The sequence below is a fragment of the Entelurus aequoreus genome, linkage group LG04 (assembly GCF_033978785.1).
Source record: "Entelurus aequoreus isolate RoL-2023_Sb linkage group LG04, RoL_Eaeq_v1.1, whole genome shotgun sequence".
Classification (NCBI taxonomy): domain Eukaryota; kingdom Metazoa; phylum Chordata; class Actinopteri; order Syngnathiformes; family Syngnathidae; genus Entelurus; species Entelurus aequoreus.
Genome location: NC_084734.1, coordinates 43920802 through 43937839, shown reverse-complemented (window position 1 = coordinate 43937839; position 17038 = coordinate 43920802). Strand labels below are relative to the sequence as shown.

Below are 17038 nucleotides of genomic sequence, written 5' to 3'. Positions count from 1 at the left end.
AGCATCTGTGATGGTATGGGGGTGTATTAGTGCCCAAGACATGGGTAACTTACACATCTGTGAAAGCGCCATTAATGCTGAAAGGTACATACAGGTTTTGGAGCAACATATGTTGCCATCCAAGTAACGTTACCATGGACGCACCTGCTTATTTCAGCAAGACAATGCCAAGCCACGTGTTACATCAACGTGGCTTCATAGTAAAAGAGTGCGGGTACTAGACTGGCCTGCCTGTAGTCCAGATCTGTCTCCCATTGAAAATGTGTGGCTCATTATGAAGCCTAAAATACCACAACGGAGACCCCCGGACTGTTGAACAACTTAAGCTGTACATCAAGCAAGAATGGGAAAGAATTCCACCTGAGAAGCTTAAAAAATGTGTCTCCTCAGTTCCCAAACATTTACTGTGTGTTGTTGAAAGGAAAGGCCATGTAACACAGTGGTGAACATGCCCTTTCCCAACTACTTTGGCACGTGTTGCAGCCATAAAATTCTAAGTTAATTATTATTTGCAAAAAAAAAATAAAGTTTAGGAGTTTGAACATCAAATATCTTGTCTTTGAGGTGCATTCAATTGAATATGGGTTGAAAAAGATTTGCAAATCATTGTATTCCGTTTATATTTACATCTAACACAATTTCCCAAATCATATGGAAATGGGGTTTGTGGTATGAATCAATCAGTCAATCAATCAATCAAAATGTATTTATATAGCCCTCAGTCACAAGTGCCTCGAAGGGCTGCGCTAATCACAACGACATCCACCGAGTTGAAGCCACATCCGGACAAGGAAAAACTCAAAAACCCGAGCTGGAAAAAAAGAGCTTTGGAAGGAGCCGCAGATGTGGGGACCACCCTCCTAGTCCAAGTGGCAAGGCAAGGCAAGTTTGTTCATAGAGAAATTCAAAGTGCGGTACAGAAAATTACATTAAGGCAAAACTAAAACTAAAATCATCATAAAAACGATAATTAAAATTAAAATCAGTGTAGATAAAATAATTTCAGTTGTCGTATGCACAGTTAAATAAAATTGTCAACGTTGAAGCCTGTCTCACATCTTTTAGAAATACTATTCCCGATATTTGAAAATGGAGCCTCACAATGTTTGGTCTTGACTCTGGGCACCAGCAGGAGACCACTCCCTGGGGTTCTCAGAACCCGGGATGGTTCATATGGTTCTAACATGTCAGAGATGTAATTTGGCACAAGACCATGAAAATACGTGTATACCAGCAGAGCCGCTTTAACGTTTATTCTCTAAGCTACAGGAAGCCAGTGCAGTGACCTAAGTAAGCACCTGACTATTCTGGTCATATTTCCTGGTTCTAGTCAAGACTCGAGCAGCAGCATTTTGGATGTACTGCAGCTACTTTACAGCTCTTTTAGAGAGCACAGTGAGAAGTACGTACATTTATTGAATTATTGAAGATAATGTAAGAGTCCAGTCCATTGGAAGGTTAGAAGAGGGTCGTAAGGGGATCTTCTTGCATGTCGGCAATTCGGCAATGCAGAGACGTGACCGACTGATGCAAAGAAAAGTGGTCTACCCCGGGTCATGACTTGGAACAGCAAGCGCCTGCTCCAAACTGGTACCTCTCCAGAGATTATCCGTGGCCACCTGGTAATCTCTCCATGCAGGAAAGGGGGGCAGGAGAGAGAAAGTAAACTAGTCTAAAACAAGAGTGTATTTAAAAGCTAAAGTATATAAATGAGTTTTAAGGTGGGACTTTATTGCTTCTACCGAGGTAGCATTGCTAACTGTTGCCGGTAGGGCATTCCAGAGTACTGTAGCCTAAATAGAAAACGCTATAGAGCCCTTAAACTTTTTGGGGTTCTGGGAATAGCTATTAAACCGGCATTCATGGAACATAGAATTCTGAATGAAACGTATGGTCATTGTCAAAAAATTGATATATCCCTCTGAGAACTAGTGTCCTCTGTAGTGGACATTTGTGGTACCGTCATTATTTTTTACTATAGAATTCTTGTGACTAAGCTGCCATTTTTTTTTTTACAGTAAAATCTACTCTCTTTTTTTGTACATTGAATTCAAATATCCACTGCAGAGAACCCTGCAGGTTTAAAGGAGCATATCATTGTATATTGCATTTTGTTCTGTGAATCTGTTTTTAATCACATTTTGTGTACGAAACATAAAGTGCAACGGTTGCCTTCTTCGGTTAAGTAACTATTATCAAGTATCAGCGACTGCTTTGTTTAAAATGATCGCGGAATTGCTCTAGCATCTTGAGCGCCAGCGTCCTCTATAGTAGACATTTGTGAAAACGTATAAGAGAGCAATTCCTTTAGAGATGTTCAACTGACAAAAGAATTGGAGCAAAACAAACATCCATTGCAGAGGGCGCTGGTTCTCACAAGGATATCTTAATATTATTGATGTTAAAACTTTGCATTATCATCTTAATCTTAGTCGCAATTCCAACACCTGATTTACCCTCTCCTTTTACTAACTTCAACAATTTAGAGGTCGATAATTGTGCCTATGTCGACTTTGTGAGCGTAACCCCAGTCATGATTAATCCTGACCATAATAATATCCGTCCTTTTCTTCTTATGAAAAAAGCAGAAAGAAAGGCCGTACTCTGACTTCCTCCTGTTACTTAATCCCTTGTCAGGTCTTTTTCATTCATTAGTCAGGCGTTGGCCGCCGAGCGAAACGGCGAGAAGGAAACATCCGCTCGGATGTTTTTATGAGCCGCATTTGGCTTGTTTTAGTCGTCCAAAGACACACACAGCCAAGCACCATAAAAGCCATTGTTACGGCGGATGAAAGGTGGCGTTTTCGGGATATTGCTGTCATTTTACGGGATTTCGGGTGACCGAAAAAGGAGCAGTCATCACCTCGTCACATAGGGGGGGACGTGATGACATCATGAAGCCCCGTCTCCATCTTGAAGCCCACTAATTGGCCTCTGCTGATTAAACGCCGATGTTTATGTTACAGCCAAGTGTCCGCCAAGATTGATGGAACATTACTTGGATAATTTATGGCTGCTGGGTGTGTGTTGATGCGATGTCTTTCATTATGGACTTTCTTAAAAGAAACTTTCTTTGTGGGGTTTTGTTAAAAAAAAAAAAGCATACGCCTGATTAGCACAAGAGACAAAGTCTATATCTATTGGGAGAAGTCAATGAGGTCGTTAATGACACTTCTTTGTGCGAATTGAAATGGGAAAACACTCTAATTTCATGGTGCATGTGCTTTTGTCCTGCGGGCTTCTTCTTATTTTTCACCAAATAACATTTCAGTTGGCTCAGTCTCACCGTTTTATTAAGATGTGTTGTTTTCTTTGTAGTTTGAGGCTCTAAAGGAGAGGTGTCCAAACATTTTCCACTGAGGGCCGCACACTGAAAAATTCAAGCATGCGATATACAATGTATATATTGTTTTAACTTTCAGGGTCTCAGTCATTAAAATATTAAAAAGAGGTCATATATTATTTTATTTTTTTATTATTCAATGCTTAATTATCTAGATCAAGTTCAGGTCGATCTGTTGATAGAAAGTAAAAAAAAAAGTTTTAAGTTTTATTTTTTTCAAATGCATAAAACGTGCAATATTTTCCCCCCAAAAAATGTCAAAGTGGAATAATTTAAATTAAGTAATTGGAGCCTTAAATAAGTTAATAATTTATAACACCATTGATTTTATATCAACATTAGATTTTGAGCAATGACCGTTTAAGAAAAAAAAATCCACTAAAACTCTCTAAAAGGGCCCCACTTAAAACAGTTTTTTTTTTTACTTTCAACATTTAAGTCTCTAGATGAGGGGTCTGCAACCTTTACTCTCAAAAGAGACGTTTTGCCGCCTCCCCACTAAAGAAAAAAAGTATAGAGCCGCAAAACGTAGTTACACAGCTTATAAACTTTTAAAAGTTTAATTTTTTTTCATTTTTAATTTAGCAGAAAAATCATACTGTCAATGTGAAATTAAACTTTTTTTTTCTTTCTTTTTTGGCAAGTATTCTTGGTTAGCCTACCCAAAGGATTGCACACTCGAGAAGCTGAACTGAACACACAGGCTTCCGGTCTCTTTTACTTGCCTTCCTTGCGCCTCAGGACTCAGCCTGAGGGGATTCACGGCTTCACAGACACCCACAAATTATGGAACCCATCCATCCATTAATTTTCTACCGCTTGTCCCATTTGGGCTCTTTTTAAAAAATGCAAACTTTTCTCACTACGGGGTTAAAAAAATCTGAGGGAGCCACAACAAGGAGGCAGAAGAGCCACATGCGGCTTGGCTTTAATTTATTTTTTTATTTACCCAATAGGTTGACAAAATGTTGAACTACAAACCCCGTTTCCATATGAGTTGGGAAATTGTGTTAGATGTAAATATAAACGGAATACAATGATTTGCAAATCCTTTTCAACCCATATTCAATTGAATGCACTACAAAGACAAGATATTTGATGTTCAAACTCATACATTTTATCTTTTTTTTGCAAATAATAATGAACTTAGAATTTCATGGCTGCAACACGTGCCAAAGTAGTTGGGAAAGGGCATGTTCACCACTGTGTTACATCACTTTTCTTTTAACAACACTCAATAAACGATTGGGAACTGAGGAAACTAATTGTTGAAGCTTTGAAAGTGGAATTCTTTCCCATTCTTGTTTTATGTAGAGCTTCAGTCGTTCAACAGTCCGGGGTCTCCGCTGTCGTATTTTACGCTTCATAATGTGCCACACATTTTCAATGGGAGACAGGTCTGGACTGCAGGCGGGCCAGGAAAGTACCCGCACTCTTTTTTTACAAAGCCATGCTGTTGTAACACGTGCTGAATGTGGCTTGGCATTGTCTTGCTGAAATAAGCAGGGGCGTCCATGAAAAAGACGGCGCTTAGATGGCAGCATATGTTGTTCCAAAACCTGTATGTACCTTTCAGCATTAATGGTGCCTTCACAGATGTGTAAGTTACCCATGCCTTGGGCACTAATGCACCCCCATACCATCACAGATGCTGGCTTTTGAACTTTGCATCGATAACAGTCTGGATGGTTTGCTTCCCCTTTGGTCCGGATGACACGATGTCGAATATTTCCAAAAAAAATTTGAAATGTGGACTCGTCAGACCACAGAACACTTTTCCACTTTGCATGAGTCCATCTTAGATGATCTCAGGCCCAGAGAAGCTGGCGGCGTTTCTGGATGTTGTTGATAAATGGCTTTCGCTTTGCATAGTAGAGCTTTAACTTGCACTTACAGATGTAGCGATGAACTGTATTTAGTGACAGTGGTTTTCTAAAGTGTTCCTGAGCCCATATGGTGATATCCTTTCGAGATTGATGTCGGTTTTTGATACAGTGCCGTCTGAGGGATCGAAGGTCACGGTCATTCAATGTTGGTTTCCGGCCATGCCGCTTACGTGGAGTGATTTCTCCAGATTCTCTGAACCTTTTGATGATATTATGGACCGTAGATGTTGAAATCCCTAAATTTCTTGCAATTGCACTTTGAGAAACGTTGTTCTTAAACTGTTTGACTATTTGCTCACGCAGTTGTGGACAAAGGGGTGTACCTCGCCCCATCCTTTCTTGTGAAAGACTGAGCATTTTTTGGGAAGCTGTTTTTATACCCAATCATGGTACCCACCTGTTCCCAATTAGCCTGCACACCTGTGGGATGTTCCAAATAAGTGTTTGATGAGCATTCCTCAACTTTATCAGTATTCATTGCCTCCTTTCCCAACTTCTTTGTCACGTGTTGCTGGCATCAAATCTAAAGTTAATGATTATTTGCAACAAAAAAAATGTTTATCAGATTGAACATCACATATTTTGTCTTTGTAGCATATTCAACTGAATATGGGTTGAAAATGATTTGCAAATTATTGTATTCCGTTTATATTTACATCTAACACAATTTCCCAACTCATATGGAAACGGGGTTTGTAAACCCTAGTTTTTGTTGTTGTTGTTTTTTAGTACAGATGCTTTAAAACTAGCAGGTTAATAAAAAAAATGTTTGATATTAATCGAGATTGGTTGATATAATTTTTTTTTTTTTTTTGCCATGTTGCCTAGCCCTAGGATCTCATAATCAGTTTGTATTAACAATATTTCTCCCTCAAAAGTCCCTCAAAGTCACACACACTAAGAGTTATTATTCGTTTTAAGTGAACGCGCTTTACTTAAAGATAGGGGAACAGCACTTTTTTGGAATTTTGCCTATCGTTCACAATCCTTACGAAAGACAAACATTTGTTTCTTTTTGCAGTCCAACAATTAAAAATTGGCTTGTTCTCGGTGGCTAGCAATGCAGCTAATGTGAGCAATACATTCGGCCTCTAAATCACTTTAAAAATGCATTAAAAATCTATCACCAATACTTCATTTACGTTCCGTAACCACCTTAATCACTCGTCTTGAGAACTGTGTGGGCATTAAGGGCGCCGCCCTCAACTGGTTCCGGTCGTACTTAACCGACAGGAGTTTTTGTGTAAAAACAGACAGTTTTATGTCTTCCACAGCTCCTTTACCACATGGGGTTCCCCAGGGCTCAATCCTTGCCCCAATCTTATTTGCGCTTTACCTTCTCCCCCTTGGTTCTATTTTTAGGAAGTACGATATTGCATTTAATTTTTATGCCGATGATTGCCAGATTTATTTTACCATGGCACAAAATAACACGGTTCAACATCTTATTGACTGCCTGCACGACATCAAAGCCTGGCTTTCAGCTAACTTCCTGAGCCTAAATGAAGACAAAACAGAAGTTATGTTGTTCGGTCCAAGTCGCTCCCCCTCCCCCAACGTTGACCTCGGCACTCTGACCCCGTATCTCAGCGACTGTGTCACAAACCTGGGGGTAAAGTTCGACTCAGATTTTAAATTCGAAAAACAAATCAGCAGCGTCGTACAAAAAAGCTTTTATCAACTACGCCAAATAGCGAAAGTGAAACCACTTCTATCAGGACATGATCTCGAGAAATTAATCCACGCCTTTATCTCACGTCGTTTAGACTACTGCAATGCCCTGTATGTAGGCATTAGCCAGGCCTCCCTCGCCCGCCTGCAGCTCGTGCAGAACTCTGCTGCTCGTCTGCTAACACAGACCCGCAGACGTGAGCACATCACCCCTATATTAGCGTCCCTTCACTGGCTCCCTGTGCGTTACAGAATCAATTTTAAACTCCTTTTATTTGTTTTTAAATGTCTAAACAACCTCGCGCCAACATATCTCTCCGACCTCCTTCAGCCTTACTGCCCCACCCGATCCCTAAGATCAGCCGATCAGCTGCTACTGACGGTCCCGGGCACAAGGCTGAAGCTTAGAGGTGACAGAGCTTTCGCTGCTGCTGCTCCCAAGCTCTGGAACGACCTACCTCTGAGTGTTAGACAAGCCTCCTCTCTTCCTGTTTTTAAATCTCTCTTAAAAACATACTTTTATTCCATGGCTTTTAACACTGAGTGATATCCATCCTGCAATGGCGCCCCATAATACATCTGCTGTGAACCTGTTTTTATGTTTTTATATTTTATTTATTTATTTTTTATCGTGTTCTGTTTGTGTTGTGTTGTGTTTGCTCGGTTCTCGTATTATTTTTAACCTGCCCATTGTACAGCACTTTGGCTACCCCTGTGGTAAATTTTAAATGTGCTTTATAAATAAAGTTGATTAGATTTGATTTGATAATAACCAAGCTGTATATTTTTGTTATTGTAAGAGCAAACACTGAGGATTTCTTTTTCCAGAGTACTAACACATCGGCATGCTTCGGTATTAGCCGCAAAAGCGAGGTATGCCAAGAGATAAATTAGCTTCTACGTCAGCACCCAGTTTGTAATGCATAACCCCATGCGTAGGGAAACCAATCTATACTGACTGAAAAACATGAACAATCATATCACAGTATCTGTTAAGTTTTAGCCCACATTTCATGGTTTGTTTGTACACAGATAGCTCGACAGCATATGTTGTTGTGATAACAAGCATGATGCGCTGCATGTATCATGATCAATATTAAATTGACTCACTCGATGGACAGTTGTGCGATTGGTCAAGGGCGTTTTTTCCGGTTTATTTTGGGTAAGCACTTTATTTATGTCGGCATAGCTTGGTTCCAAGTTCCACATTTACAGCGTCAAAGTCACGCCAACCTCACTCTCTTGGCTTTGGTCTGCTCCAACATCTTCTTTCGTGCTCGCTTCTTAAAAGCAGCAGTTCATCCTCTGTTCATTCAGGTTAAAAAAGATAAGGTTGTGAATCCTCATTTGTCCATAAATAGTCATGTTGTTGTCTGTTACCAAGTCTGCCATTGTTGGAACTCACCTGCGTTTGTTTTCGGAAGTAGGAACACACGTTGGTTGTTGGAAGTCAGAAGTGTGCTGCTAAGGAAATAAATGTGCTGAAGAAATCGGTTCAATGATCAAAATACGGTAAATATTGAACATATTGCATATTGTTATGAACGTGTCTGTTACTACATTATACATAGACTTGCAGCGCTGATGGTGGGTTTTGAAGTTGTTTTAGAGACCTTTGTAGGCTACAATGGGGACTCCCATTAGCCACATCTCACAGGTGTTTTTATCATCTTTAAAATCCTAAAAATGTGTTCTTGTCTCCATACTTGCCAACCCTCCCGTTTTTACCGGGAGACTCCTGGTATTCAGCGCCTCTCCCGATAACCTCCCGGCAGAAATTTTCTCCCGACAAACTCCCGGTATTCAGCCGGAGCTGGAGGCCACGCCCCCTCCAGCTCAATGCGGACCTGAGTGGGGACAGCCTGTTCTCACGTCCGCTTTCCCACAATATAAACAGCTTGCCTGCCCAATGATGTCATAACTGTAGAATGATCGAGGGCGAGTTCTTGGTTTCTTATGTGGGTTTATTGTTAGGCAGTTTCATTAACGTCCTCCCAGCGCGGTAACAACACACAACAACAGCAGTCACGTTTTGTGCTTGAAAATGTAACACTTATTGTTTAAAAAATGCTTAATTTAGGGCAAAAATGTTGTACAATATGCTAAACAAAATCCTTCCAAAATCCGCAATGTGGTATACCCTCAATTTTTTTAAGCCTGATGCTTTTTATTAGACCGCAACAATTTTGTACATGTATGATAATAATTTCCATGTAGAAATGTGGAGAAAAATCTTGCAAACTGATGTGAACAGTGCTTGGAAAACTTGTGCAGACCCTGTATAATAATTCAATAATATTTTTACCTAAAAAAAGCATTTTTCAGATTGCTTTTTATCCATTTTCATTTCTTACAAGCCAACTTCTTTTTGAATCAATTCCCTCTGGACTGTTTTTCCAGGAGACACTTCTGGGCTTTTTTTTTGTGCTCCATCATCACAATGTAGTCAAGGAATATGACTTCATCCTTCTCCTCCTCCATACACTATTAAGTCTTCACGTCAAGTATTCAGTTTGACTTTTAAGACTTTGAGAAGTTTTTCCTTGGGAACTGTCACCAGGATATCCAGGAGGAGAACATTCTGACGTTTGCTGCAGCCTGAAGAACATTAGCAACTTTAAAAATTCCACCCTCATGTTTTGCTTTTTTATTTGCATTTCCTTGAAAAAAAAGTTGAATATTTTTCTCTGAATTACATGAGGAGAGTTCTGAGAGAGAATTGAGTCAATTTCACCGTTTTATTCCAGCGTAGGCGTAAAAAAAAAAAAAGTGTGGATTGTCAGCATGAGTAAGACGTGTCTGCTGTGAATGGAGCTTTCTTTATTCTCCATGGCTGAATGTGGAATTTGTTTCTGATCCGAAGAAGACTCTCAAAGTCTGTGGCGCTATTGAGACCTAAGAGAAGGTCTCGGTGCACTCTGACACTCTAAAAGCATCACCTTCACGCCGTCACGGTTTACTTTGTGCTGTTGTTGCCCTTTTGAACTGAAAACTTCTTTAACAATGGTTTTTTTTGTTATTTTTTTGTTATTTCATTATTGTTCGCAAGTAAATACTAACAACAAACCTACTACAATTGCTTACTAATACCAGCAGGTTTTCTAAATACTTTTTTTTTTTTTTTGGTAAAACCTGTGATCAAACTTCTGTTTCTTTACAGGGTGACACTGCCACCTATTGTCCTAACATGCATATTACATCGCTTTTACACGTTTTTCTCCCGCCAACTTACATCCATCCATTTTCTACTGCTTGTCCCTTTTATGGTGTCGCGGGGGGTGCTGGAGCCTATCTCAGCTGCATTCTGGCGGTAGGCGGGGTACACCCTAACATTTAATTTAGACAAATTATTTTTTTCATCCAAGCGCTTTAAGATTAATTCTCAAACTGGTAGTACAAGTTCTACTGGTGGTACACAGGCTCCATCGAGTGGTACTTGCAAACAAAAAAATAAATGCATACAGGCTGTAGAAGTACAAATGCACATTTGTTAACAAAGGATTTATTAAATGTTATTCTGATGCTTCTTTTTTATGCCTATGGGGGAGGGGCTCACAGCAGCATCAGGTTTCGCATAGAGATCAGCGATACGTTCTTTCATTTTAGAGTCTCGAAGTCTATTCACTACCTGCCTTTTTTCTTTTCTTTTTAAGAATATCTACAGAGCTCTGATTTGCTGAAATATCAACAAAATTGCCAAGTTGATCCCTCCTGCTCTATCTTCTTATGCTCTGGCAGGCCAGGTTACAATGTGTTCGTGAACGAGTGCTAACAGGTGGCGGCAAATTTATCTGAGGTGGCATGCAGAGTGCATTTTAGTGTTATTCAGGAGTATTAAGGAACACTTTTTTATAAAAGATAAACTTATATGGGAGCCGTGAAGTAATTGTACGAATACACATTTAATAACCAAAGCTGTGCTGAACTTAAATGAAAACATATTAATTATTCCTTAGCTAACTCACATCATATTTATATGCCACGTGGTAATTACCTGCGTGTACAAGCTGCAAGGTTGAAGCTAATTCATTAGCGGATGTAACAAAATCAGGGGGACTTGCAAAGTGAAATATTTTGGAGATGGTATGCAGTGTAAAATGTTTGATAACCCTTACAATTAATATACTTCTGTCTATTTGTGTTGGCCCTGCAATGAGGTGGCAACTTGTCCAGAGTTTAGCCCGCCTTCTGTCCGAATGCAGCTCCCGAGAGGAACAAGCGGTAGAAAATAGATGGATGGATGTTGGCATTAGGTGTGAGAAAACTATCGATTCACAATTGGGATGTGGACGATTTTGAATAGATGGACAAATGCCCACATATCAATTATTTTAGTATGTTAGATATAATAATAGCAAGTGTTCTAAAAGATGGAACTGAGCAAAAACACAGCAGGTAGCGAGGAAAATCTATGCTAACTGCTAAGCTAGCTTGACTGCGAAGTAGTAAAAAAAGAAAAAAATTAACTCTTTGTACACTTTAATAGAACCAGCTGGTCCTGCACTATTATAGACCATATTATAGACAATTTTAAACCAGTCATTTAGGGGGCCAAAATCCATTGTACATCAGTTTTTAAAGGGTCGTCAACTACTTAATTAGTTGTCGTCTTCTTTTTTTTATTTTTTTTTTATGTCCTGTCCAGCTTCTCAGGCAAATCATATAGTTGATGTAGATGCCCATATCGGCTGTTCAGATTTACTTTACAAAAGAGAAGTGTAGGATACTTCTCTTGTTGCCTTATTTGTATTTGACTTTATTAAATGTATTTATATTATCATTTGGTGCAGCCGGGCCGGAGCAGGAGGGGATAGAAAGAGAAAAAAAGGAAGACAAAGGGGGGAATTGTGGGGACAAGAGGGGGATTAGACAGAGAGACAAAAACAACAACAGCTAACACAACAACAACAACAACAACAACAGAGCAACATCAGCAAATACAACATGTACAAATATGTTGGTAAAAGTAATAGCAAATAAGCTATTAGTTGTCGTCTTCACTCGTTTCGTCATTTAGTCATGTCATTTGTGTACGTTGACTTGTATGTTGATGCTATAGCAGTGGATGGCTTGGAGGAAACAGCCTACTCAGTGGCCTAGTAGTTAGAGTGTCCACCCTGAGATCGGTAGGTTGTGAGTTCAAACCCCGGCCGAGTCATTCCAAAGACTATAAAAATGGCACCCATTACTCAGCATCAAGAGTTGGAATTGGGGGTTAAATCACCAAAAATGATTCCCGGGTGCGGCACCGCTGCTGCTCAATGCTCCCCTCACCTCCCAGGGGATGAACAAGGGGATAGGTCAAATGCAGAGGACAAATATCTCCACACCAAGTGTGTGTGACAATCATTGGTACTTTAACTAAACTTAAATGATCCCGACCTGAATGATGCCAGTTGCTGCGGCACTGTGCTGCTGTAGATCTGAACATTTTTACAGGCTGATGTCGTTCCACAAAACAGACATATTAGTGCTTGCCCACGTGGCCTCCCCTTCTGCTCTTCGCATGGAGCATGATATGTTTTACTCATTTTACTTGTACCTTCCCTGAGAGCTTTTTCCGTGTTGACCTTTTTCAGCTCTAACGCTCCATCAGGATGGTTGCCAGGTTTTATTGGTATCTTCCGCAGTGTCCCGCTGGTCCCGGCAAAGTCGTTTATCTCGTCTCCGGACCATCAAAAGATCCCGATAACGCATCTCTGGATGCAGATTGGGCCGCATGTTTTGTCTCATTTACGTCATACATGGGAATTTCATTGTTTTTATTGTCAACCTTTGTGTTTCCGCAGGTGTGTGACGACATTACGCAACATCTCCAATTTGTCTGTGATGAGCATCCTCATTGTGGTCCAGAGAACAAAGGTAACCAGACACAACAAGCTAGCTAACCAGCTAATGTTTACAATGTTACACGGTTTGAATTCATTTTGATAAACATTTTTTTTAAAATTCAGGATAAATAATTGTGAAGATAATAGGACATCTCTGTGTATGGTAAATGTTTACTCAAAGAACTTTGCGACAGTCCAACATTTTTACCCAGTTGCAATCCAAAGTTGTAGTCTGTCCTCTTATTGTGGGTCAGACTGCGTATGTGCAAACATATGCAAGAACTACACTGAATAAATAGCAATTAATCCAAGATGGCCACACTAACTGAACTTTATAGTCACATGAAAAGTGCCTGTTTCTAATCGGCACTCCAGCAGTCACAAACTTTAACATCCTCAGACTGTTCGCTTTCACTGCCACTACACTATTTGTTTTGAATGCTGTCCAATCATCTTCTGAATTCTTCTGATTCACACCACCTCCACGAGTGCAGAAAAAAATGATTTTCATAGTTTTTAGGTCGCGTGGCAAGTGCGTTTTCTAGTCGGCGCTTTAACAGTCACATTTACCACTTTCAGACTTTGCTTTGCCGTAGCAAATACACAATTGATATTGAATGATTTCTGTTCTAAAAGGGCCCAGTAAGTCTCACTTTGTGAGTACATGTTTGTAGTCGGCACTCTAGCAGTCAGTCTAGCAATTAGTTATCTTATTCTATATTTTTTCTATCATTGGTTGCTGTTACTGCAAGCATACTATTTATTGTGAATGCTGCCTTGTCCACATTGGTGGAATCAAAGGTTGCATCAGTGCATGTTTCTGTTTTAGTGCTCTACACCAGTGTTTTTCAACCTTTTTTGAGCCAAGGCGCATTTTTTTCATTGAAGAAATCAGGAGGCACACCACCAGCAGAAATCATTAAGAAATGAAACTCAGTAGACAATAAAAAGTCGTTGTCACAATTGTTGGATATGACTTTAAACCATAACCAACTATGCATCATTATAGCTTTTGTCTCAAAGTAGGTGTACTGTCACGACCTGTCACATCACGCCGTGACTTATTTTGAGTTTTTTGGTTGTGCTCCCGTGCATAGTGTTTTAGTTCTTGTCTTGCCCTCCTATTTTGGTGGCTTTTCCTGTTTTTTGGTATTTTCCTGTTGCAGTTTCATGTCTTCCTTTGAGCGATATTCGCCGCACCTGCTTTGTTTTAGCAATCAAGAATATTTCAGTTGTTGCTATCTTTTTTTGTGTGGACATTGTTGATTGTCATGCCATGTACAGATGTACTTTGTGGGCGCCGTCTGCTGCACCATACTCTGTAAGTCTTTGCTGTCGTCCAGCATTCTGTTTTTGTTTACTTTGTCGCCAGTTCAGTTTTAGTTTCGTTTTGCATAGCCATCCCTAAGCTTCAATGCCTTTTCTTAGGGGCACTCACCTTTTGGTTATTTTTGGTTTGAGCATTAGATACCTTTTTACCTGCAAGCTGCCTCCCGCTGTCGTCTGCATATTGTGATCACGACAAACCATCGTCGTCTCAACATGGTTACTGTCATGGAGCGGACTCGTACCCGCATTCCTCCTGCAACTGTTTGTCAGAGTTCCTCCTCTGGCTGCTCGCCTGGACACGCCCACCCGGGTCGAGGGCGTGTCCAGACGAGCAGCCAGAGGAGGAACTCTGACAAACAGTTGCAGGAGGAATGCGGGTACGAATCCGTGCCGTGACAGTTACTCTGCCAAGCTCTAAACAGCACCGACACTCAACAACAGCACATTTGCGGATTATAATTACTGGTTTGCAAAAAATATTTTTAACCCAAATAGGTGAAATTCCATAATCTCCCACGGCACACCAGACTGTATCTCACAGCACACTAATGTGCCGCGGCACAGTGGTTGAAAAACACCGCTCTACACGTCCAAAATTGTTTTTTTTCCATCTTTAGGGTAAAAACAATAAAATAGTGTAATAATATTTAATTTCTTCTTCTCTCTTTTTAATCAAATATGTTATTTTGAGGGGGATAAAGCCAAAGAAAAAGCAATACTTAATCCTATGACGCTGTCTTTTTTTTTTTTTTACCCATAAAGCTCGGAGAGGTTTGCGTTGACAGCATCAATAAGTTTATTTTACGACACCGCCGTGGAAGTAACTGTCATCATCACCAATGTTTGGGGGTTGGGGGAGCGCCAGTGTGCCGTTTACTCGCCCGCCTCGATGGTGAGCAGGAGCTGTCGGGCCGCATCATCCTCAAAGCCTCACGGCGTAATGATGGATGAGGAGCCTCTGCGTCGGCCAGGAGAACGACTCCCTTTCTCTCTCGTGCTCCCAGTCGCACGCAGAGATTGCGGTGCAGAGGCGACCTGGGGTGGAGGAAAGGGCCTTGAAAGACTACAGGGGGACTCTGGGAAACTCTGCCTTCATCCATCCTGGAGAGAAGTGCAGTAAATTACACAAACGCCTCACCGCTTGCTGCCAACAACCAATAAATACACACTAATACTATATCACCACCACTACTACTATTATTACACCTACTACATCTATAGCCAGTGAGCAGAAATGACCATTTGTCAAGTAACCTTTTCCTACCAAAATAAGTTACTTAATGAAAACTTTATTTTTTTATCAGAGCCAAACACCAGCGCCTTCAAAATAATATAAACAATAATGCTGTTTAGACAACTTATAGACAACGCATACAATATGTCTAATTTATTTTGAAATCCATGTTGGGCTTTTTAGCTTTTATTGTGCTAGGAATTTTTTTCCCCTTAAGTCAAATAAAAAATCACTCAAATTAAATAAATCAATTAGAATATTCAATATAAATAAAATGATCTTGATGATTAGGTAAAAGGATATAAAAAAAGGAAAAGTCATGAGACATTTTAAATAAACATGTTTAAGGATAAAAGCATTTTAGAAATAAATATCGAAATAAATAAATGCTAAATAGATCAAATGTGTTAGATAAAAAAAATAAAATCAAGTAATAGATGGACAGTTTCAAGGATGAATAAAAATATGTTCTAATTAATTTGTGAAATCCCACAGAAAAAAAATGATCAAATTGATCAAATAGTTAGATTATAGGACTAAGTAAAGAAAAAAGGAAATCATAAGATAAGAATCATACGATAATTAGATTATCGAAAATTAATTAGAATCATGAAAAAATACAATTACCATTAAATGAATAAAACATGACAAAGAATCAGAATCAGAAGAGTTTAATGTCATTGTTTGAGAACAGGTTCACAAACTAGGAATTTTACTTGGCGCAATCGTGCAACATAAAACACATATAACACAGAATAGAATAACATGAGCTGTAACTGAGCTATCAGATCTTGTTATTCATGTGTCTGATGGCCGAGCGGAAAAAAATGTTCAGGAGGTGTGGGTCTGGATGGACCGTAGTCTCCTGCCTGAGGGGAGAGGGGAGAATAGTTTGTGTCCAGGGTGAGAAGAGTCAGCTGTGATCCGACCCACATGCCTCCTGGTCCTGGAGGAGAACAGGTCCTGGAGGGGTGGACGTTTGCAGCCAAACACCTTCTCAGCAGCACGTACCATGCGCTGCAGTCGATGCTTGTCCTGGACTGTGGCGCCGGGGAACCACACGGTGATGGAGGAGGTGAGGATGGACTCGATGATTGCTGAGTAGAACTGCACCAGCATCTCGGTCGGCACCTTCAGTTTTTTCAGCTGCCGCAGGAAGTACATCCTCTGCTATCAATCAATCAATCAATCAATCAATCAATCAATCAATCAATCAATCAATCAATGTTTATTTATATAGCCCTAAATCACAAGTGTCTCAAAGGGCTGTACAAGCCACAACGACATCCTTGGTACAGAGCCCACATACGGGCAAGGAAAAACTCACCCCAGTGGGACGTTGGTGAATGACTATGAGAAACCTTGGAGAGGACCGCATATGTGGGTAACGCCCCCCTCTAGGGGAGACCGAAAGCAATGGATGTCGAGTGGGTCTGACATAACATTGTGAAAGTCCAGTCCACAGTGGATCCAACACATCAGCGGGAGTCCAGTCCACAGCGGGGCCAACAGGAAACCATCCCGAGCGGAGACGGGTCAGCAGCGCAGAGATGTCCCCAACCGATGCACAGGCTAGTGGTCCACCCGGGGTCCCAACTCTGGACAGCCAGCACTTCATCCATGGCCACCGGACCTATGCAACTCCCCCTCGCAAGGGACAGGGGAGAAGAGGAGAGAAGAAAAGAAACGGCAGATCAACTGGTCTAAAAAAGGGGGGTCTATTTAAAGGCTAGATTATACAAAT

The 17038-nt window shown here is 40.5% G+C and overlaps 1 protein-coding gene across 1 annotated transcript in view; it reads left to right on the top strand.

Moving 5' to 3' along the window:
• LOC133648655 (kelch-like protein 29) overlaps positions 1–17038 on the top strand; it is a 575830-nt gene that overhangs the window by 14303 nt on the left and 544489 nt on the right. The window contains exon 2 of the mRNA XM_062044945.1: positions 12690–12762. The gene's annotated coding sequence lies outside the window, so the exon portion shown is untranslated. The remainder of the gene's footprint in view (positions 1–12689; positions 12763–17038) is intronic.